At 32.0% G+C, this 23,932-nt stretch overlaps 1 protein-coding gene across 1 annotated transcript in view; it reads right to left on the reverse strand.

Annotated features, from left to right (window-relative positions):
- Window positions 1-23,932, reverse strand: part of LOC132796175 (uncharacterized) — a 332,334-nt gene that overhangs the window by 12,446 nt on the left and 295,956 nt on the right. The window lies entirely within an intron of this gene.

Raw genomic sequence — 23,932 nt, forward strand, 5'->3', positions numbered from 1 at the left:
CGATTTTTGAAAACTTTATTAAGCTTAAAATCTAAACAAATAATAGTTTATTTTGTGTTTGCAATGAAGATATAATTCGATTTCTTTTTTGCACAGAAAAAAGTTGAAAATTTATTGAAAACAACGTTGAAAATGTTCTAGTCTGCAAACTAAGTGAAATTATCATTACAACTGAGATATCTGATTATACAAACTATATATGTATATAAAGGTGTAAAAAGTATTATTATACATGTTTCTAGATTGATAAATAAATTGGTCGTATAAATTTTGTAAACTTTAAATAGTTTTTCATGACATCGAAAAAGCTAATCCAAATCAGAGCTAATCTGCAGATTTGTGAAACAACAACAACAACACTTGAGACTGTCTCAAAGATCTTGGAAGGTGTCAAGGGAAAGACACACGATAAAAAAAAAAAGAAAATGTGGTAGAGGAGATCTCTCTTGAGAGAGAGAGAGAGAGAGAGTCGCGCTTTTGATCGATCAAAAGTGCTAGCTCATTTTTAGTAGATTACTGAGAGTCTTGTCTGGTTTCTTTCGGGTTTCTTTTCGGAGGGGGAGAGAGAGAGAGCACGAAATGGGCATTTCATTATGTTGATTGACGATGTACAATTTGGAAATGAAATTATGATTTATACGCTCGCTTTTCCTTCAAGGGCGACTGCGAGAGAGACAATACGCCTAGAAAATTGTGTGTGTTGCAGCAACAGCAACAGCAGCAACGATGCAATATATTGAGTGCCATTGATTAATCATTGCTTGGCGCCGACACAGAAATAATGCTGGAAAGTGCAACTAGACACGCGTACTTGGAATAAATGCGGAACCCCGAACCCGCCGAACTCCGAACCCGGAGCACAAAGCAAAAGCCGCCGCAATAGAAACGCCCAAAAGAAACGGTGGAAAATGAAGGCGAAATGAAGGCGGCCAAGGGAGCAGAAAAAAAATACTACAGGATGAGAATAAATATAATTAACTGCTTATCGACGGGGTGCGAACGAAAAAACCGATTTTCGGCCGATTCATCTTGAGAGTACAGGAACATCAAAAAAATCAAGTAAAAAAAAAAAATCATGCCAGATCACCAACAAAAATTTCGAATTTGTATGTGGGACAGGTAAGAGTTGTTGTTGTTGTTGTTGTTTTTTGAGGGGGTTTGATGCAATGCAATGATTTTGATTGATGATTAACGTATGTTATACACTCTCACCTGACTGACTGACTGATGGAGTGACAGGACAGAAGGACAGCAGGACAACGGGACAGACAAAGCAGGTCAACAATTTGTTGTGCAGCGACAGTTGCTTGATTTGCCAACCTGTCTCTACCTTTCTCCCTCTCTCTTTCAATCTTTGGGTGCCCTATGACCTTTGCGCCCATTGTCACAAACAGTTAACAACTGACAACTGCGCGGACCGTGTGCGAAAATCGAAAATGATGAGGCTACGTTTAACATTTAACATTTACCATCTACAATTTACCAGTTGCTAGTTGCTAGGCAGATATAATCGGTAATTGGCTTTGGATTTGGCTTTGGCTTTGGGTGCCCAGCAGCACCAAAAAACAAATTGAAACTGACAAAAAAGGAGCACAGCGGGCAGGATGTGAACGTACACTGTGCGAAAACTGAGATAGATATGTTCTTACTCTCTCAGTGAAAACAATTCCAGAACTTAAATGGTTGAAGTGATTTTAAACAGATGAAAAATCTAAATACTTTTCTATAGAACTTTTAACCGACTTCAACTTGTAATGAATATTGAAGTACAATTCTACATTGTTAAATTTAATTCAAGATGCAATTTAGCATTTTAAAATTTAATGTAATTTAATTTTATAATGAATATTGAAGAAAAATTTAGCATTTTGAAATTTCATTTTATAATGAATATTAAAGTCAAGTATTGCATTAAATTCAATTAAATTTTATAAAGAAGATTTTTCATTTTTAAATTTATTTTTTTTTAATTTTGTAATAAATATTTAAATAAAATTTTGCATGTGTGTTAATCTTATTATTATAAATAAATTGTCATTATAAACTAAATAAAATAAATAACCGAAAGCTTATAATGTATATTAAAGAAAAATGTTGAATTTTCGATAAAATTCAAATTTGAATATCACTTTTCGTGCCAAAACTAAAACATACAAAACAAGTATATATATTTTAATTATCGAAATAAAATAGTAATTATCAAATTAAAATCATAAAGATTTGTTTTTCATAAACTAATATATTTATAGAAGAAAGATAATAAAAGAAGTGATCTAATAATTATTGAAATGTATATTCATAAAGGATGTTTATAATAAACCATATAAAATAAAATGGGTATTTTATCATTAATGAATTTAAAAGCAGTAATCAAAAAATGTTGCAATACAAATATTAATCGCATACCATAAAAAAATAGGTTTCTTAACATTTTAAAGGCATATATTTTTACAGAGGCTGTAAAACGAAAAATTTTTGAATACTAAAACATTGCGAATGGGGTTAAATCAGAAAGTAATTAGTAAGAATAATATAATACCATGGAAAGTAATTGTAATATTTGTACACAATGCCGAAATAATCGATTTTAGAACTAAAAGTTTTTTGAATATATTATAAATAAGAAACAAGTAAAAAAAAAATAAATAGGTGAACAAATAAATAAAAACGTGAAGAGTAGAAAAAGAAAAAAATAGAAAGGTCGTTTCGTGAAATTGGATTAATGGCTTAGTATCAATGCAATTCTCTCAGTGTATGTCAGCTTGGCTAGTAGAAGCTGCAGCGGCTTCTGTTGCTGTCTCTAGAGACACTTGGTGAGGAGGATTGAAGCGGCACACGGTATCGATCATAGACTTTAGATCACAGTCAGTGCTGAATTTAAAAGAGTGACCAAAAGGGAGAGAAAGCGAGAGGGAGAGGGAGAGGGAGAGTAGAGAGTAATTACACACACTTGATGTGAATAGGATAATTAGCTGTGTTGTGCCCTTTGTGCCTTTTGTGAGCCGCTTGCTACTGAACTGAAGTCCCTCGACGGCGATGTCCGCAAAAGGGCCAAAAAACCAAGAAAGGTAGATGCTCACTCCTTCGCTTGCTCTCCCTCTCTCTTTCTCTCTCTCACTCACTCTGTCAGTTAGTCAGTGTAATGACTGCTCTTTTTGGCCCATTGCCATTTTTGCTGGTTTTTGCGCTGCATTTTTCGCATTGTTTTGCCTGCTGCGCACATCACGCTGCTCAGTTCAGTTCAGTTCAACTCAGTTCGTCTCACTCCTCTACTCACCGCTCACCGTTTACCCTTTGTGTTTGAGCCGCCTTTGAGCTCGGCTTTGGGCCAACTCTGCGCTGTTGTTAGTGCGCTAAGGCTAAGCGCATGGCGCTACGCTGCAGGATCAATGCAGATCGCATCCTCCCGAGAACACAACTGCGGCTCAATTGCTTTTGTTGTCAACCTGCCTGTGTGTGTGTGTGTGTACGTGTGTGTGTGCTTCACCTATTATTATAATTATTCATTCGCAACACTGTGGCATTGTGTCCACGACTTGTGTTTACCTTGATCTTTAAGCAGCCGTATCCAAAATCCGGCGTTAGCCTTTTCTCTTTTTTGTTCTTCCTCTACACTCTACACTCTATTTCCCTATTTACCGATTTACCCATTTGTACCTTTATCTACGCTTTTCCACTTGCCGCATTCTTCAACCATTTCTCTTCTTTGGCTAATCCGACATTGATGGGATTTGCATTGTACCATATATGAATACACTACTATATATCCATATTGACCATATTGTTCCGTTTTGTCCGGTTGCCGCTTTATTTACGCTATTTTGCCATTCACCCACATTATAATTGTCTTTGTTCTTTAGCATTAGAAAACATATGCTACAAAGAAACGTACAAAAGACTAAGTTGACTTTTAGATCAATAAGTACAATGTATATAAAAAAAAGGAATACAATATATCAACTGAGAAATAACGAAAATTTTGTATAGTAATACATCTTACTATCTTTTGTTAGAAACTTAATAAAAAGCAGTATTTAAGTTAAGATGAACCATATCATAAATATTTGGCTCTACAAAGTTTAAAGAAATCTTTATTGGGTAAGATAGTTCTTCAAGAAAAAGGAATATGAAAATCATGTTCACATTAAGTTATCCCCCGAATTGTAAGTCAACATTTTAGATAGAACACACTATCAGCATTTTAGTTAAGATAAACATTTGGCTCTATAATATTATTTTATTTAGTTTCAATTTGTTGTGTACTTTGTTATTTATAGAAATAAACAGTTCGTTGAATTAATTAAAAAATAATATAGTATTAAAAACAAATTAGAATTAGAAACTTACAAAATATATAGCAGAAATCACAAAAAAGCAAATAAATATATGCGAATTAATATAGAAAATTATATTCTGTATTATATATTCATTTAATTTTCTAGTTTTTTATTTCGAAAAACTATTGAAGTACACTGAATAAATAAAATTTATCAATATATATAAATTGTTGAAATACACACTTCAAAAATGTATATTAATTTATTATATATTTTTCATGTAAGAGTATTTTACACATAAAAACAAGTTTGAACGCACTGTTATTTGAATGAACACAGCTGTATATAGAACTGAACCAGAATGTTTTTATATTAGTAAAAACCAGTACGAAAGCTACCAATTGTGAAAAAACAAAACAGTGTAATACCGTACTTAAAAATATACCATATAAATATACCACAAAAATACTAAATATATACCAAAGGAAAATCAATATATTGTTAGATACAAAATGCACCGCAAAAATATTACAAATGTACCAAAGGCTTTATTTGGTATATCAATATACTATTACATACAAAATATACCATAAATTGATAAGCTGCATGGATTTGATATACAAGCTAAGAAACTAGCTAGGTACTTTTGAATTTTTGTGACTATCTTTCAGTGTTTACAAAAAAAATAATAATGAAAAAAAAATAAGTGAAATACTTAAAATACATAAATTTCTTTATCATTTACTTATTAATGTAAGAATACTAAATGAATAAAATTAAAATATTATAGTGTTTCAATGTAATGAAATATTAATCGATTTTTTTGATTACTTTTTCAACCCTTTTTTTATTTGTTAAAAATTCCAACACAAACAAGTCAAATCAATGGCATAAATTTTATAAAATTTGCGTATACTTCAAATATTTTCTGTATGATGCCACTCTCTAACTATTTTCTCTAGCCTAGATCGCAGCTTGTCATTTAATTGTAATCCCGTGGAACATTAGAAGTTGTCTTAAAATAGAATGACGAATTCTATAGAAGAGCGCATCATCATCTTCTGTGGTTGCTTTGCTCAGGCTCTGCTCTGATTTAGGTCTTGCTTTTCGGTTTCTTATTTTCTCCCCTTTTTACAATTATTATTATTATTTTGTTGTTTTTGGTTTTCGACGGCGCTAGTAAATGATGACGCAACTCGATGGCGTTATAATTAAGGTACACATCAATGAGAAGTACTGTGATTGCGACTCTTGACTACGATTGCGGTTGTAGATGACAACGGAGTGAAAGATAGATAGATAGAGAAAGAGAGAGAGAGGGAGAGAAAGAGAGAGATGAGTGCTGCCATCTGGCAGGCATTAGGCCACAATCCCAATGGAAAAAACAAGCACGAAAGCTACAGTCGAGTGTACTCGACTTTGAGACACCCGCTACAAATTTTCAATAAATGCGGAACAATGCGGTATTATTCTGAAAATTTTCCAAAAGAAAATAATGAAACCGAAACCGGTATTTGGTATATACTATAGTATATCAAAAATACTGAAATATATCGAAAGCAAGATTTGGTATATCAGAATATTATGCATTCCAAATATACTGAAACATACATATATATATATATTTTTGATGTCATGTTATATCGATATACCAAATATCACTTTCGGTATGTTTCAGTATATTTTGAATGCATAATATTGAATTATGCTGATAGCAATATTTGGTATATCGATATACTAAGGCATTCAAAACTTACAAGAAATACTGAAGTATACAGATATCGGTGTTTGTTATATTGATATATTAATATACTATGATATTAAAAATATACTGAAGCATGCCTAAAGTGATATTTGGTATATCGATATACTATGGCATTTAAAACGTGCAAAAAATACTAACAACGAGATTTGGTATATCGATATACTATGACATTAAAAATATACTGAAATATATCGAAAACGACATTTGATATATAGACATACTATAATATTTAAAGTATATCAGATATACTCAAATATACCAAAAGCTATATTTGATATATAAATAGATTGACACTCAAAATGTCAACCAATGCAACTACAAAATATATACTTTATGGGATCGGATTTACATCCTTAATCATGTTACATACATTTGCTAGAGGCACAAAGCTATATTACTCTTCTAGCCTATGAGTAGCGGGTATAACAACACACAAAGCGAGCCCAGAAACAACAACAACAACAAACAACAGCAGCAACACACATAACTTCAGTTCTGCAATTAATCAAGTTGAAAACCAACGACAAACCCGCGACAAAAGAGATGAAAGCCCCCAAGAAATGATCAACTTGCTCATATGATCATCATCAGGCAGTCGACAGTAGGCGCTATGAAGATGCGATATGAAGCGAATGACATCTAATTATATGTACTCTTCTTTGTACAACGAGCATATGCACTAATAGACTAATATTGTTATGATGTTCCTGAAATATTATACAAAATTCATAGTTAAAAGAAAAATGCAATATCAAAAGAATGGCTAAAAACATATTGACAAATTTAAGAATGAAAGAAATAGAAAATGTATGCTAAGAAAGCTTAATATTATTCATGATATTTATAACCGAATTATAGCCACAATTGCAGTGTTTGAGCTACAATATAAAAATTCAATCAATATAATACAAATATTTCATATTAATGAAAATTATATTTATAACATTTTTCTTCATTTTGTCTGTTTTTTTTTTTTTTATATAATGGTTTATTTGAGTAGGTAATCTACACTAAGCAATTTTTCCTATTCTAAAGTTGTAACAACAATTTATATATTATTGTTTGTAACATAGAATTATATTCTACGGTTTTATACATTACATATAGAAATTTAGATCTTAAGTTAAAATTCTTGATTTTAAATTGATTTCTTTAATTTATTTACTATTTAATTTTTATATTTCGAATTTACAACTGCATTTTTAGGTTTTATTTTTGTCCTTCAATTAATTTCATTGACTCATTTTCTATTTCTTTCTTTCATTGAAGTATTTCTCTTTCGTGTTATTTTATATTTTAGGGTTTTATACTGAGGTCTTAAGTTTTTATTTTTTGTCATTCTGTATATTTTGGATTTTAAACTGAATATCTTAAGGTTTTAGTCTTTAAATTTATCTCATTGACTCATTTTAAATTTCTTTCTTTCTTTTAAGTAATTCTATTTCGCTTAGTTTTGTTCGTTTCATTTCTTTTGGAAAGAGTATCCAGCATCAGTGTTGACTGTCGAATTTTGTGGACTGTGCGTCAGTCATTATCAATGGGGATCATCGCGTCGTGTTGGCATCAAGCGAAGCTCACGAACCGGCTGCTAACTAATGTGGACAATAAAAGGCCACAAGTCTCATATCACATCATATATGGAATTTATATAGTGGTATAGTATATATGTATATAGTAGTTGGGTCTCTGCAACTCGTGTCAGTCTTTTGTCGTAATTGGTTTAGAGCACGTACCTAAATATATGAGAAGAGTCTGTGGTGTGTGTGTGTGTGTGAGAGTGTGTGTGTGTGTGTGTTTTGGGAGACGACGACGACCGCTAATTGCAGGTTGGATCTCTGAATTGGAGCGTTGGGCTATAAAAGATTTTAACCATGCCGACACGAGATGCCATTACAACAAAGCGAAACGAAGAGGAGACCTTTATTTATTTTTTTTTTGTTCTTTTTAATATTTTTCGATGGCTTTAGGGGCAAAAGACTCTTTCAATAATAATTGTCATTTGGGGGGGAGGAGGGATCTAAGAAAGTTTCAACTTCCTCTCGCTGGAATGCATTTGAATTTGTAAAAGTGCCATTTGTAGTATTCAAACACACACACACACAAGCAGACACATTCAAACACACACACACACATACATACACACTCTAGCATACTCATACTCACACACTCTCATACTCATTTGGAGTTGTATAAAAGAAGCCGACAAAATTGCATCTGAAAGGTAAAAGCATGCAAATATTTGCCCAGCTTGGCAAATCATACACATAATTGGAATTCATATAGCTCCCTATATATAAGTGTATGTGTGTGTGTGTGTGTCTCAATTGTGCATCGGTCTATATGTATGAATGTATATGCATATACGATGTAGAAAAAAAACAATGGCAGAGCTCAAAACCCACACACAACGTACACACTTTTCTTTTTCCATCTTTTTATTTTTTGCCAAACAGTGGCAAGGGAAAACTGGTGGCACATGGCACGTCCTTTTATGCCACACACACACACACTCGCACACACACTCGCACACATCAACAATTTGTGTATATGAGTATTTAATTAATCCGCAGTTGACTCACCAATGAAATGTCGCTGGGGGTTGCCATCGCACTCGCATTCAGATTCTGATTCAGAACTTGCCATCATCATCATCATCCTTGTGCTATTTGAAAATGCTTTGAGTGAGTGGTGAACGAATGCGAATGCGAATGCGATTGTGAGTGGATGCTACGAGTGGCCGAGAGACCAAGTTGCGAATGCAAAAACCGAGTTCAACGCATTCAAATTGATGAAGTTGTCAGGCGTCAAGTCGCAGCTTAGTATACACTTACTATGCTGGTATAATAATAATAATAATAATAATAATAATAATAATAATAATAATAATAATAATAATAATAATAATAATAATAATAATAATAATAATAATAATAATAATAATAATAATAATAATAATAATAATAATAATAATAATAATAATAATAATAATAATAATAATAATAATAATAATAATAATAATAATAATAATAATAATAATAATAATAATAATAATAATAATAATAAGCTAATATAATGTGGTAAAAAATGTACTGGCCTTTAGAAAAATAAATCATAAATAATAAAAAGTATATATAAAAGTAAAGTAAGGAATTAAAATATGAATGTAATAATCAGAATAATACATATGCTAATCAAATATGATATGATATGATGCACTGACCTTTCAAAAAATGAAGAAAAAATTATAAAAAAAACATATATATAAGTAAACTAACAAACTATACTAGAAAAAGTCAATTCTATTATACAACAAAATATATAATTATATAAAATTTCAATAAAAAACTTTCACTTTACATTGCAACTCTAATAAAATTCTAGAATATAACAGTTAAATATGTTAGAAGAGAAATGCTTAATAATAATTTTGCAGAAAATAAGTAAGAAAACTGCAGTTGAGTGTGCTCGACTGTGAGACAGTGCGGTATTAATTGTAAAATATACCAAATTAATATACCGCAAAATATACTAAAAATATACCAAAAGATATACTCGGCATATTAATATGGTACAACATAAGTGCTGAAAATATACCAAAAAATGGGATCTTATTTTCAATTATACCAAATAATATACCGCAAAATACTGAAAAAGATACCAAATGCTTTATATGATACAGTACTATATTAAAATATACCATAAGGTACTAAAATATACCACATTGTCAGCTAAAGCAACTAAGACACGTACTAAGAAGGATTTTTTCTCCATACAAAAGTATTTCTTAAATAACTTTTACAATTTTGATCTGCTCTCAACCAAATTTTCAGGAATCAGAAGAACCATATTAAATAAAAGTCTATTTTAATGCGCTCAATTCGATCAAATTTTAAATTCAAATTCCTAACTACACTGCCAATAAAAAGTAATAAGTTGACCAAGTTGCATTCGCTAAAATTTTGTATCTAGAGGGGATTTAAATGTGTAATTTCCTGCAACTTTTGTCATTGTCTTCGTATTCGCAAACGTACGTTAATACTATATAACGTTAGCTGTACTTGGATTTAATAAAAAACCAAAAAAACAGAGAGTGAGGGAGAGCAGGAAGTATCCTTCAAATACGGAGGACATTTTGTGTGCAGAGCACCCGGCACTCATAATAGTTTAAGGGTGCAATTTTTATAATCACTCGACGATCCTCATTGTCCTTGCATCATTCTCCCTCTCCCTCTCACTCTCTCATTCCTTCTCTCTCTCTCTCTCATACTCACTCTTACTCTTGCTGTCATTTACTTGGGAGATGGCGTACTTTATATATAATATATTGCACAATAGCCTCAACACGATGCCAAATCAAATTTTTAATCCCCTGCGAACTGCCTGCAAATAATAAGGGGCATATAAATAAATATTTGCTTATTGAGTTATGCTCGCTATCGTCCTCGTTATTATCCTTGCAGGATGCGCAGCTTACACAGAAAACAAAGGAAAACTGATTCCATTTTGTAAGCAAGATTACAAGAGGATAGAAACATATAATATTCGACTCTAACTCGGGTGATTTTTGCAAAGGAAAACTTTGAAAGAGTTTCGAATCGAAACATTCAAGAAAATTACATAGTTACGATTAAGAGAAAGTTTATCATTTATCATAATTAGTTTCGAAAAGGGAAACTTTGAAAAATTTAAAATCGAAACAATAAAAGAAAAAAAAGTTTAATAGAAATTTTAAGACTCATTTCTGATGTTTCAATCAGTTTCTAGGATATTGTATTGTCTTAGAAAAATTAAATTCTAACGCTAATAGAATATAATATTATAGCAGCATATAATAATATTCGACTTACTCGGGATTTTTTTTTAAAAGGAAAACGTTGAAAGTGTTTAAACTCGGAGCAATAAAATAAAATTGTCTTTAAACAATTAAGAGAACGATTTTAAACTTTTTTTCACATCATTCTATCAGTTTTTTTGGTATATTTTCTTGTAACGATTGAGAGAAAGATCTTCAAATTCATTTCAGTAACGATTAAGGAAAAGATTTTAAAATTCATTTCAAATCATTCAATCAGTTTCGTAAAGGAAAATATTGAAAAAGTTTCAAATCGAAACAATAAAAGATAATTGTCTAGTAACGATTAAGATAATGAATCTAAACTTCTTCTTAGCATATCATTCAATCAAAATTGGATGTTGTCTTTCTAATACTTATTGAAATTCTAATTAAAAATTTCTAAATAATATGATTAGAATTATAAAAGAAAGAATTGTTAAATACAATTTCATAATAACATTCCAATATAAATGAAAGAATTGTAAAATAAAATTGTCATAATAAAATTTCATATGTATTCAAATTCAAACAGCATTATCTATAAGAATCCAGAATCCCTCGAAGTTCAAGTTTTTCCAAAAGGGGATTCTCCATAATTTCTCAATCCCTTGCTCTAGAGGGGGTGTGGCACAGTGGGCGTAACACAGCTGTGCGAGCTGCACAAATTCTCGGTTGTTATTCACAAGCATTCATGATTATATTCGCATTTGAACAAACCAATTTAGTATCGCTTACAATGGATGCTCTCGTGTCAAAAGCACATTTTTTTTTTGTTGTTGCGTCTTTTCTTTTCTTTTCTTCTCCCTCCCTCTTCTACTGTTAACACGCACATTTGTGCACACACACACACACGCACACATTAGAGTTAGTAACTGACACATGTAATATACTTGTAGTAGATACTTGTTGGGTGTGTTAAGTTTGGGTAGGTGGAGGGGGGAAATGAGTGTTAACAGTAGAGGGGGGAGCTGTGAAATATGCTGCCTTCATTCTAATGGAAAAGCGACAGTTTGCACTGTCATCGCGTCGTCTCTTTTTCTCATGACATTTCATATCTTCAGTTATAAAATCTACATTAATTTCTATGCAAGTTATAATAATCTAGTTTATTTACATATCATTTTGATTAAGGTTTATTTGTGGAGAACACAAGATTTATGTAGTTTGGTTCAGTTATGGAATCTATAGAATCTACATTAATCTATATATCTATCATATAATATACAAGTTTTAAGAATCTAGTTTATTCTCATATAATCATGATCAAGTTTTTTTTTGCATAGAATACAGATTTTTGTTAATCAATTGAAATGAGAAAGAAAAAACACTTGAATGCTATTTTAATTTTATGATAAATAAAATCATATTTAGTTATTTAGTTGGTTAGTTATCACTATTGAAGAAGATTTTGATTTTATTTAAAACACACACAGAACATGATATTAATGTAGAATACTTAGTTTTTGTATATACATTTTGATATAATACAAGTGTGTTTTCCGCTTTATATAGAGAGTCTCTTTGCCTCATTCATAGAGTTAAATATTATATTGATATTTGTAAAAAAATATTGAACTCTATAAATGAGGCGAAGATAAAGTATACAGTATAAAGTTTGATGTAGAATTGCTATAATGATTTCTCCATTTTTTTAAAGTAAATATAAAAAAGTGTTAATTTCATACACAAAAAATAATGCTTTCGAGTATAGAAGCTGATACCATTTTATTTATCTATGCTTTTCATATTTTGCTTGTCTTAAATTTTGGCTAAATCTAATATAAAGTAATTCAGATTACTCTATGGTAAATTTTCAATGTAGTAGTCAATATACCAAAAATAGCATTTATTATATTTTAGTATTCTTGCCGTATATTATTTTTGAATATTTTCAGAATAATACGACTGTAGCTTTTTTACTTGTTTCACTTTCTATACTATCTGCTCTTAAACTTTGGTTCATTCTGACATAAAGTAATTCAGATGTGTATACAATTTTGTAATATTCCTAATAATTCTTAACTAACTATTATTCATACTTTTATTGACTTTTTTACTAGATTATATGTTGTTATCATTTTCATAAAATATGACAAAAATTTGCAATGATTGGTATTTATAGATGACAGTAAATCCTTTCAAAAGATAATACTTTCGAGTAAAAAACTTGTACAATTTTTTTCTATGCGTTCTATTAAGTAATTCAGATGTGTATACAATTTTGTACTATTCCTAACAATCCTAAACTAACTATTATTCATTCCTTTTGCTATGTTTTTATTGCTAAGCCAAAAAAAATGTACAATAGACTAAAACCAATCTGAAGGTCTCGGTTGCTCTATCTTCATATTGTACATAAGTTACAATAAATAATTTTTTTTTCCTTTTCTTAATAAATTATATATTATTATCATATTTCATATATCGCTTCATAAAATATGACAAAAATTTGCATTCATTATTGGCTGTAGACGACATCAAATCCTTTCAAAAGATAAAACTTTCGAGTAACAGGGAATGTATGTAACAGGAAGGAGGAGGCATCTCCGACCCTATAAAGTATATATATTCTTGATCAGCGTCAACAGCCGATACGATATAGCCATGTCCGTCTGTCCGTCCGTCCGTATGAACACTTAGATCTCAGAGACTACGAGGGATAGAGCTAAAATTTTTTTTCGACAGCATTTGTTATGTTTGCACGCAGATCAAGTTTGTTTCAAATTGTGCCACGCCCACTTCTGCCCCACAAATCAAAAAAATCGAATAACAAGCGTAATTTTAAAGCTAGAGTTGCGAATTTTGGTATATATGATAATAGCTATAGTAGTTATGATTCCTGAAAATTTGGTTGCGATCAGATAAAAATTGTTATTAAAGAAATACTTTTGTATGGGCAAAAACGCCTACTTACTAGGGGTCTTAGTTGCTTTGGCTGGCAATCTGGTATATTGAGCCGCCTATGGTATATTTTGAATGCGGTACTATATCAATATACCACAATACCATTTAGTATTTTTGAAGTATATTTGGTATATTTTGAGAATAATACCGCAAAATATATTGCTTTTATTCAAAATGGGTAGCGGGTATCTCACAGTCGAGTACACTCGACTGTAGCTCTCTTACTTGTTTTCTATGCGTTCTATATTGCTTGTCTTAAACTGTGTCTCATTCTGATGTAAAGTAAAGATGTGAGTACAATTTTGTACTATTCCTAATAATCCTAAACTAACTATAATTCATATACTAGATTCTATGTTGTTATCATTTTCATAAAATATGACAAAAAATTGCATTCATTGGTGGCTTTCAAAAATGATCAAATCACGTTTTCAAATGTGATATCAAAAAAAAGGGTTTGACAAAATGCCATCGGGTGGTGGGTTCTCATTGGTTCGTCAGTTGGTTGTTCGACAGGCAAATACAATCCCACACACACACACACACACATATGGCATGGGGTTAATTTACAGTTGGCAAAAACGCCGCCAGTGGTTGCAGCCCCTGCGGCCATTGTGTTCAACTTTATCCCGTTTTTGTTCCCTCTTTCCCGCTTTCCTTTCCCGTTCACGTTCCCGCTTTGATTCCTCCCGGAATCGGAATCGAAATCGGAATTGGAATTTATGTAGAATGCTTCGTTGATTATTGGAATTGCAACTTATTGAGGCGACAATTGACGTCGCACAACACAGAAACAGAGAAACAGATCAACCCAGAAGCTATAGAGACAATGCCGCACAATGCTTTTGTTGCAGGTGCACAGAGACAGAGACAGAGACAGAAACAGAAGCCACAGCAGCCGCAACCGCAGTTACAGCAAACAATGCCCAGAGAGCTGGGACATGGCAGGGACATCAGCAATAGCTGCGCCTTGGATTAGCTTGCCCCACGGTGTTGTACACCCCCAACCCCCTTTGAGCTCCCCCTTTAGCCCTGCCTTGCAACAGTCACTTAGTCAATCAACCGTTGTTGTTGTTGTTGTTGTGGTATTATTGCCGCTACTTTTGTTGCTCGTTGCTCCCGTTGTTTTCACTCTGTTGTTGCCAGATTGCGTTGCGATTGTTTTCACGAAACAAAAAATGAGGGAAGCAGAGAAAAGCATGTAAGAAAGCCACAAAAGAGACTGCTCGACTATCAAATACCTGATGTAGCAGTTTAACAAATAAAAACAAATAAAATTAAAAATCAAATTATAAAAGAAGAATTCAAATTTCTGCTCGGAAAGTTCAATCAACAAGGAGAATTCAAATTTCTGTAAAAATTTTTAATTTTAAGCGTCTAATCAAAAGTACAAAAATATGTCTAAGACTTGTTTTTATAGTTTTTAAAGTAATGTTTTTTTTTGTAATAACTATAATTTATGTGAATTTTATTGCGATGGGATAAAAATTTTAACAGTCATTTAAAAAATATTATAAATTACACCTATTACAATCGGGTTTCATCTGCTTTGGCGGAAATTCTTGTATTATTTGACCTCTATGGTATATTTCGTATGGTATGGTATGGCCTTTGGTATATTTTTAGTATTTTTGCGGTATATGGTTTGGTATATTTTAAGAATATTCAAAATGGGTAGCAGGTATCAACGAAATATAAATATTCAGTAACCAAAAGTAATATTCTAATTTTTAATTATGTTAAATTTCTTTTAAAAACTTCAATTCTAATCTATTACGAACAATTGACTTAAATACAATACTTAAATAGATTATGAACATAAACGAAAAACAATGTAAATAAGAAATTGTAAGAGATTGTTTCTAGGAACCTTCTTTATATGCGATATTTATATTTTATACATACATAAAACAAAGAATTTTAATGTATCCTAAAATTTTTCATTTTAAAGTGTCTAAAGTAGCCATGATGAAAAGTTGAGATTATTTCTTTTTCAAATATGTACCACAAAGTATAAAAAACTTCTCTAAAAATAGCAACTCTCTTAAGAAGAAAGTGTTCACTACTAGCTGTCCTGCTAATAGAGCTTCGTCTTGTCAAGGGGGTGTTCAACGTCTATTATACCCGTCTGTTATACCCACTTGCCATACCCGTATGTTATACCCTTCTGTTAAACCCGTTTGTTATGCCCGTCGGTTATACCCGGTAACGAGCATAAAGTGAAGTGAAATAAAGATGGTGTTGGGCGATTGCCGATTGCCGCTGTGAAATGGTGACGGAAGTGACGCTGTGGCCGCCCTTTACTCTCTCTTTCTCTCTGTTCCCCCCCCGCTTTCGTTCCCCGTCCCCATCTCACATTTAGCGTCCTGTCTCGCCGGCCCAACAAAAGCCGTAAAAATTGCGGATTACAATCGCGGATTTCCATCGCACAATTGTTTATTATTGCTGCCGCTTTTCCCCTCGGTGCCCTTTTCTTCGCCTTCGTTTTTTATATGTATTTGCTCCCCCCGCCCCCGCCTCATCCCGCCTCCCATTCAGTGGCACTTCAGTGACAAGGACACGAGACGTTTCATTTCTTACTCATCTTTTTTACAGTTGCTTCTTCTGCACTCTGCTTCTTCATTTACTCATTTTATTTCTAGCGAAAACATTTGTGTTTTCGCCTTTTGCATGTCGTTACCTCCCCACTCCCTCTCTCACTTCACCCTCCTCCACCGCCTTTTCATTCATTCACCTTGTCACTCACTCCCACGCCTGCTCTCACTCTCTCTCTCTCTCTCTCTCGCTCACTCGCTCTGCTTTAACTGTTGCTGCTGCCCTTTGGAGCTTTATTTGGTCTTATTTGTGTTTGTTTTGTTCTTAATGTTGTTGTTGTTGTTGGCTCTTTTTTTTTGTTGCCTTTTCCCCGAGATTCTCAAATTTGCTAATTTGTGAACTTTTGTGTTCGCATTACAATTCGTTCTGTTTTGTTCTGTTCAGTGCCATCTTCGACTTCGACTTCATTTCTGTTCTGCTTTGCTTCGCATTTTTGTTGCTCTTTTTTTTTGGCATTGGGAATTCATGCGGACGCCGTGCTTTTTGCTCTTCTACGTGGGTTGCCTCCCCTCTTCTACACTCTTCTTCCCACTCACTACGATCCTTGCTAGCTTGGCGTATTCTTTTCTTTTATACTCTGCATTATGCACTAGCAAAGGCTTTTGCTGCACTTGACAGAAAATAACATTTTAATTGGCTTTCTAGTTATGCATTTTCAGTATTAATAGTTTTTTAGTTTATTTTATTTTTATTTTACTCGATTTAATATTTCCGAACTAATTTCATCCTTATATTTTCTCAAATCTCTAGTCTCTAATCATGAAATAAAATTATATTTTATTTTTGATTGAATGTTTATAAATAGATTTAAGCTTCTTATAACCAGAAAATTACATTCTTAGAAAAAAAATACAAATTTTATTTACTAGTTATCTATTAATTAAGAAATAAATACATTTGAGTATGGACTATTTAATAAAACACAAATTTTATCTACTAGTTATTCATTATTTAAAAAATAAATAAATTTGAGCATCGGCTATTTATTAAAATCCACATTTTATCTACTTGTAATTTATTAATTAAAAGATATTTAGATTTTAAAATCGACAATTTATTAATAATAACCTATTTAAATAATTTAACTTTGTTTTGATTTTAAATGATTCATGCCTACTAGATATAATTAAAAATTAAGTAAATTTAAAAATCGGCAATTTAATAATAATAACCTGTTTTTATTAATTTTTGTTCAATTTTAAATCGTGTTTAAAAATGGCTATGAAGATTTAATTATGAATTAAGCTTAAAAGCTTTTCACAACAAAAGTTTGAAATGGGTTAAGTAATAAGGAAATTCAAGGCCAATTATAGAGCATCGCCTAGTCGACCTCCCATCGCTGACATATTTGTATTTGTGTGTGTGTGTGTGTGTGTGTGTGATTCTGTTTCTTTGTTTTGTGTTTTACTCCAACAAACTGGCGTCGTCTTCCCTTATGCGCCTTGACTACATTAAGCTGCTCAATTTTTTTGCCTTTGTTGCCTTTGTTTTGCCTTCAGAAGGAGTCGGAGAGGGGGGGAGGGTTTTTTTTTTATGTCGGGGGGTCTCAATTCAATTTAAGACGATAACATCTTAATTTGTATTAATAAATACTTGTGCTCTTTTCACAGCTACCTTGTCAGCATAATTTCGTTAATCATTGATATGCCTCTGTTTTTTCCTTCCCACTCTCCCCTCCCTTCTTTTGGCCACCGCCCCGTCAAGTAATTTTGCTGATTCTCTGTTAATCAAGGACTTAATGTACAATTACTGATAGATTAGATACACTCGATTGCATATCAATAAAATAAGCTATTTTTGTGGGCAAACTCAAAAAATTTCCAATGTTTTCCTTCTATCTATTATTGAATAATATATTGAATAAATTTTGATGCTCATTTTTCATTTTTCAAAATTACGAATACATTTTTTTTTAATGCGCAAATGTGGTAAGTATAAATATTTCTTTAAAACATTTTGAATAATATATTTGATACTGATTTTCCATTTTTCACATTAGAGTTTCAAATTTTTGCATACATCGCATACAAAACAGTGCGGTATTTTTCCTAAAATATACCAAATTAATATACTTCAAAAATACAAAATATTGAAGAGGCTATGTTTGGTATATCATTGAAGCACTAACCTAGAAGTCTAAATATACCAGATTGATATACCAAATTGAAAAATGCAAAACAATCCGGTAATATTCTTAAAATATGCCAAATTAATATACCGCAAAAATACTAAAATGTACTGAAGGCAATACTTGCCATATCGTTAACGGACTATATGAAAAATATACCATAAATGTCAAAATATACCAGATTAATATACTAGACAAATTTTTTTGATTCGCCACCGAATTAATGAAAACAGTGCGGTATTTTTCCTAAAATATACCAAATTAATATACCGCAAAAATACTAAAGCGTACCAAAGCATATATTCGGTATATTGATATAGAATTACATTCAAAACATACCATAGATTACTAAAATATACCAGATTGTCACCAGTAGTAACATAAGCATTCAATTTTTACCCATACAAAAATATTTCTTAAGAAAATGTTCAGGAATCATAAATATTGTGGTTATAATCTATAATTTGAATATAAACTTATTTTTATAGACTATATACTAATGTCATATTATTATTAGTTACAATTCTATAATTTATGAATAAGTTTGAAGCTTTCAAACTGTGATAGAAACGTCTAATAATTTAAATTTGCAATGAAGCTAATTAAAATTAACTGAAATTAACTCACGAAAATACCAAAAAAATACCAATAATGTAAATAAATTCATATGTATTTTCTTATGGCAATTAAAATAGCAAAATTCCTCAAATTGAAGCATAAGTGAAATGTAGTTTGAGGCGTAATTAGAGCAATTTTAAATAGTTTGTGCAAGTACAGTGAAGCAAGCGTATGACTGACCCGCTATAATCAACAGCTAAGCACATATTAGACTCGTTTTTTGGGGCAGGCTTCACTGTACTTGGTTTCGCATTACATCGAGCGTATCCAATAGATTGGTACAGCAATGGGAATTCATCAAAAAGATGCCACAGGAAGTGGGCAAAGTGGGAGTAAATAGGTAAAGAAGAAGCGTTGGCAGAGTGAAGAGGCCAAAAGAAGAAGAAGAAGCAGAAGAAGCAGAAGCAGCAGCAGAAGAAGAAGTGCGCATTAATTAAAATGTGAAACCTAATAAATTTAAATTACAACTTTCAATAAAAACTTTTTAACGCCCGCCTTTTTCCTTTTGGACGCATTCGCAGTCGCAGTCTACGCTTCAGACTGAGGCTCAAGTCTCGCTCGACAGATGCTTCATCAGCTGCACACGGAGCAGGAGGCGGAAGCTGAAGCTGAAGCACAAAAATGGCACGACTGGGGGGGAGTGCGGGGAATGGAAGGTGAGGGGGCGGACTAAAAACTTTCATGCGCTGAAATTATTTAATGAGCATGAAAATTGCGGGGCAGCACCAAAAATAATAATAAAAAGTACGGTACAAACGAAAAAAAAAAGTAACGAAAACAAATAAGAAAGATATGACAGAGTGTGCACGACTACGAGATACCTGTTAAGCAAACAAAATAGTAAATATTTCTAGTCGATTTGGTTCAACTCATTGTAATAAGAAATTGCATTCGATAATAAAATAATAATAATAATTAAATATTTCTTTAAAAAATTTTATATTTTACAGGGTAATTTGAGTTTTTTGTACATATTTATCTATATATACATTTCTAACACTTATTATATATAGTTATATATTATAATATCATATATTTCTTTAACAAATTTTATATTTTACAGGGTAATTTGAGTTTCTTGTACATATTTATCTATATATATATATTTCTATCACTTATTACATATAATTATATATTATAATATTAGAGATCAGATCTTTTTGTTATTATTGTATGTATTTGGTATAGTTTAAATAAAAATATTATTTTTAGTTACGATTCACCTTATGTGTATAATAGCTTTGATAAGATCTTTAAGCTTTCAAACTGTTATAGAAACGTTAAACATATTAAGAGATATTGTTGTTTAAATACTCACATATATAGAAGAAGAATTTAATGTTTATTTTTTTATTATTATTTAATTTTTTAATGTGTCACTAACAGACTAATAAGATTTCTCATTTATTTACAAATCACTAACTAACCTTAATGCAAAACATATTCAATGCAGATTAATAAGACTTTTCATTTATGTATTCAAATTTAAGGAGGCGCTAGTGGGCGTGGTTAAGGCGTAAAACTTACAACAACATGGTCTACAAATTAAATAACTCTAGCTCTTATAGTTTCCGAGATTTGATTGTTTTAAGAGACGGACAGACAGAACGACGGAAATCAAGCGTATATTCGTATTCGATCCAACTAGGAAGCGAACCGCGAAGAATAACAACAACAAAACAAAAACAAAAAAAAAAGTGCAGCATCATTTCGTTCAACCCCAAAAGGAGCCCAAAACAAAACACCACGACGAAAAAAAAAGGGCTGAATAAAAACATAGCGCGACAAATAGATAACCTCAGGTAAAAATTAATAAACATCCTTGCGTCGCAAACAAAAACAGAAGCAGAAGCCGAAGCTCAACCAAAAAGTTGCTTCCCCCCCAAAAGAGAGAAAAAACAATTGCGGAGCCGTTGTGTTTTCGCTTGTAATCAAAAGCGTTTTCATTGTTTAACAATTAAATTGCTGGAAAAGGCATCATTAGCAGTCGCAGAGTCGCAGAGTCGAAGTCACAGTCAAAACGTTGCAAAATTCGCTGCTCATTTGAAAGCCTTAAGAAACCAAGATGCGGAGAGAACAAAGGAAAAACGCTGCGACCAGAAAATATAAAAGGGGGTAAACACAACGCATAAAAGAAGTGAGGTGGGGGGGAAGGGAAATGAAAATATTGCTTGGAATACCCCACGGTAATGGGTTGCCCCATTAATGGCATAACCCCAAAAGAGTCGCCTTCCCTTCCCCCTTCTCCCCTTCTCCCGGTAAGGAGAGCAAAGTTCACTTTCACAACAGACTGCGGCAGACAAGCTAGACAAGTCGCTGTTGTCGTCGTCCTCGTTGTTGTCCTCGTTGTCGTCATCCAAGGCGTTCTACGCATTACGTGGAATCAATTTCGTAGGTGGAGAGAATTATGGAAGGATGCTGAAAGAGAGAGACCTTCTGGGCTAAACTTTTGTGCAAACAGTTGTTTAAATATCCAGCAAACACGAAAGGGTTAAATTCATAATATGGCCAAATTAGATACAGCCAAGGATCCCTCTCTTCCCCTCTCTTCTCTGCTGCGGGGGCAGTACGGTCATAGAATAACATAATAGAAACAAGCCTTATTCCTCCTTCCTTCTCATCGCTGTGGTCCTTGTCCTTGTTATATTCCTTGTTCCCCATTCCACACGCTAATGAATTCCCAGAAGAAAATGTTCATGAATTCGCTTACAAATTTTAATACTTTTTCTTCTCTCGCCTCATTCCCATCCCAATTCAACTTTCTCTCACTCTTTCTCTCTCTCTCTCTTTCTCTGTCTTTCTCTTGAATTAGCTGCGCTTCTAATGAAGACTCTGTCCAGCTTCCACTTCAGGTGTGTGCCCAAGTCTAGATGCTTAAGACTTACCTTATAAGAAATTAAAGTTACAAACAGCGACAAATTGTTAACAGTTCATAAATTAAATTGAATCAACGCTTCAATTGTAATCTGCATTAAAGTATTCTTTACAATCTTTCCGAAGATATTCAGAAAAAATAACTTTAGTTTTTATGCTTAACTTTTTGGAAAACAATTTCAATTACACTTTTCACATTTTCAGCTCGTAAACAAAATTTCGCAACAAGTTTCATTCTTGATAGATTCAAGATTCATTTTATTTACGCAATTGATTTTAGAGTACGAAATTTGAATAAATAGGAAATGCAGATCAAAGAAACTAAATAATTCTATTGATTGCAATTCATTTAAGAACTTTGAATTTATTTTAAAAATTAGCTTTTGTGAACTGCTTTGATTTGGATTCCTTTATTATTTGTTGTAAATACCTAATCGATAAACCAAAAACGAACATTAAGATTAAGTTGAGGTAAGTTGCTGAACTTTTTTATATCGTACGATACGATGTAATACGATATAATATATGCATATTTGTAGAAGAAAATGTAACACGTAATGTAATGTGTTGCTTTTAATAAGTTCGATCAATGCAGAACCAAGAAAAAAAAATCCAAAAATAAATCATAAAGCACATCAAATAATAATGACATCATTTTATTCTTATATCCGATACGCAGAGGGTTGAAGGATATTATAAATTTGTGCCTCCAGGAAATGTATTTTTATAGGCATCTCTGATCCTATAATGAATATATATTCTTGATCAGCGTCAACAGCCGAGACGATATAGCCATGTCCGTCTGTCTGTCCGTCCGTCCGTATGAAACACTGGATCTCAGAGAGATATAATTTTCGACATAATATTAGCAAGCAGATCAATTTTAAAAGTAAGAATTACTTTAAAAAGCGTAAAAACGTACTTTGTCTGACAACGTAGTATGTTTTGTACTCTATAATATATTTGAAATTAAGTATGTCAATATTTTGCTTTTATTTAAAATCGTATTTGCTTGATTCCCATTTTTTTTTCATTATTTCTTGATTTGAAATTTTGTTCCTATTGAGACTTACCTAATTATTTTCCTTATTTCTTAATTTTTATTTTATTCTGAATTATTAAATTTCAATTTTTGTTCCTATTTGAAAGATGACTTATTATTTTTCTAATTTTTGAATTTATATTTTTTCCCCCTTATTTCTGAATTTGCATTTTTGTTCCTATTTGAAAGATGACTTATTATTTTTCTTATTTTTGAATTTATATTTTTTCTCCCTTATTTTTGAATTTGCATTTTTGTTCCTATTTGTAGCTCGACTAGTTATTTTTCTAATTTAGTATTATTAATTTCTATTCCTTGAATTGAATTTATATTTTTATTTCGGATTCTATCTCTATCCTAATTTCTGAACTTTAATAATTGTTACTATTGCAGCTAAACTAATTATAATTCTTATTTTTTTAATTCCAAATTTCATAATTTAGTTGTTGTCACTAACCTAGACAATTATTTTGTGTGTGATTTGTTGAATTACTTGAAGCGTTGTTTGTGATTTGATATGCCAGTTGCATGATGATTATAATGATTATAATGACACACACATTCAGTTACACACACATAGAGACACACACACACTGACATAGACAACGACAGGCATTGAGAGGCATGTAAAATTGGGAGTTGTTGACGACGACCACACATCAAGTCGTAATAATTATGCATTACTTTTTTGGGGTAGGTTTCTCCCTTGGGAAACAGAGACAGAGGCGGGCAGACAAAGAGAGACCGAGAGAGAGAGATGGGTAGAATAATTGCTCATAGGTTGGCAGAAAACTATTAGAGGACATTAGAGGTTGCGCCCTCTCACTTGACTTGGATGGAGAGAGTGAGAGAGGGGGAAAGGGAGATAGAGATAGTGAGCAGAGCAAACAAAAAA

The sequence above is a fragment of the Drosophila nasuta genome, chromosome X (assembly GCF_023558535.2).
Source record: "Drosophila nasuta strain 15112-1781.00 chromosome X, ASM2355853v1, whole genome shotgun sequence".
In the NCBI taxonomy this organism is placed as follows: Eukaryota; Metazoa; Arthropoda; class Insecta; order Diptera; family Drosophilidae; genus Drosophila; species Drosophila nasuta.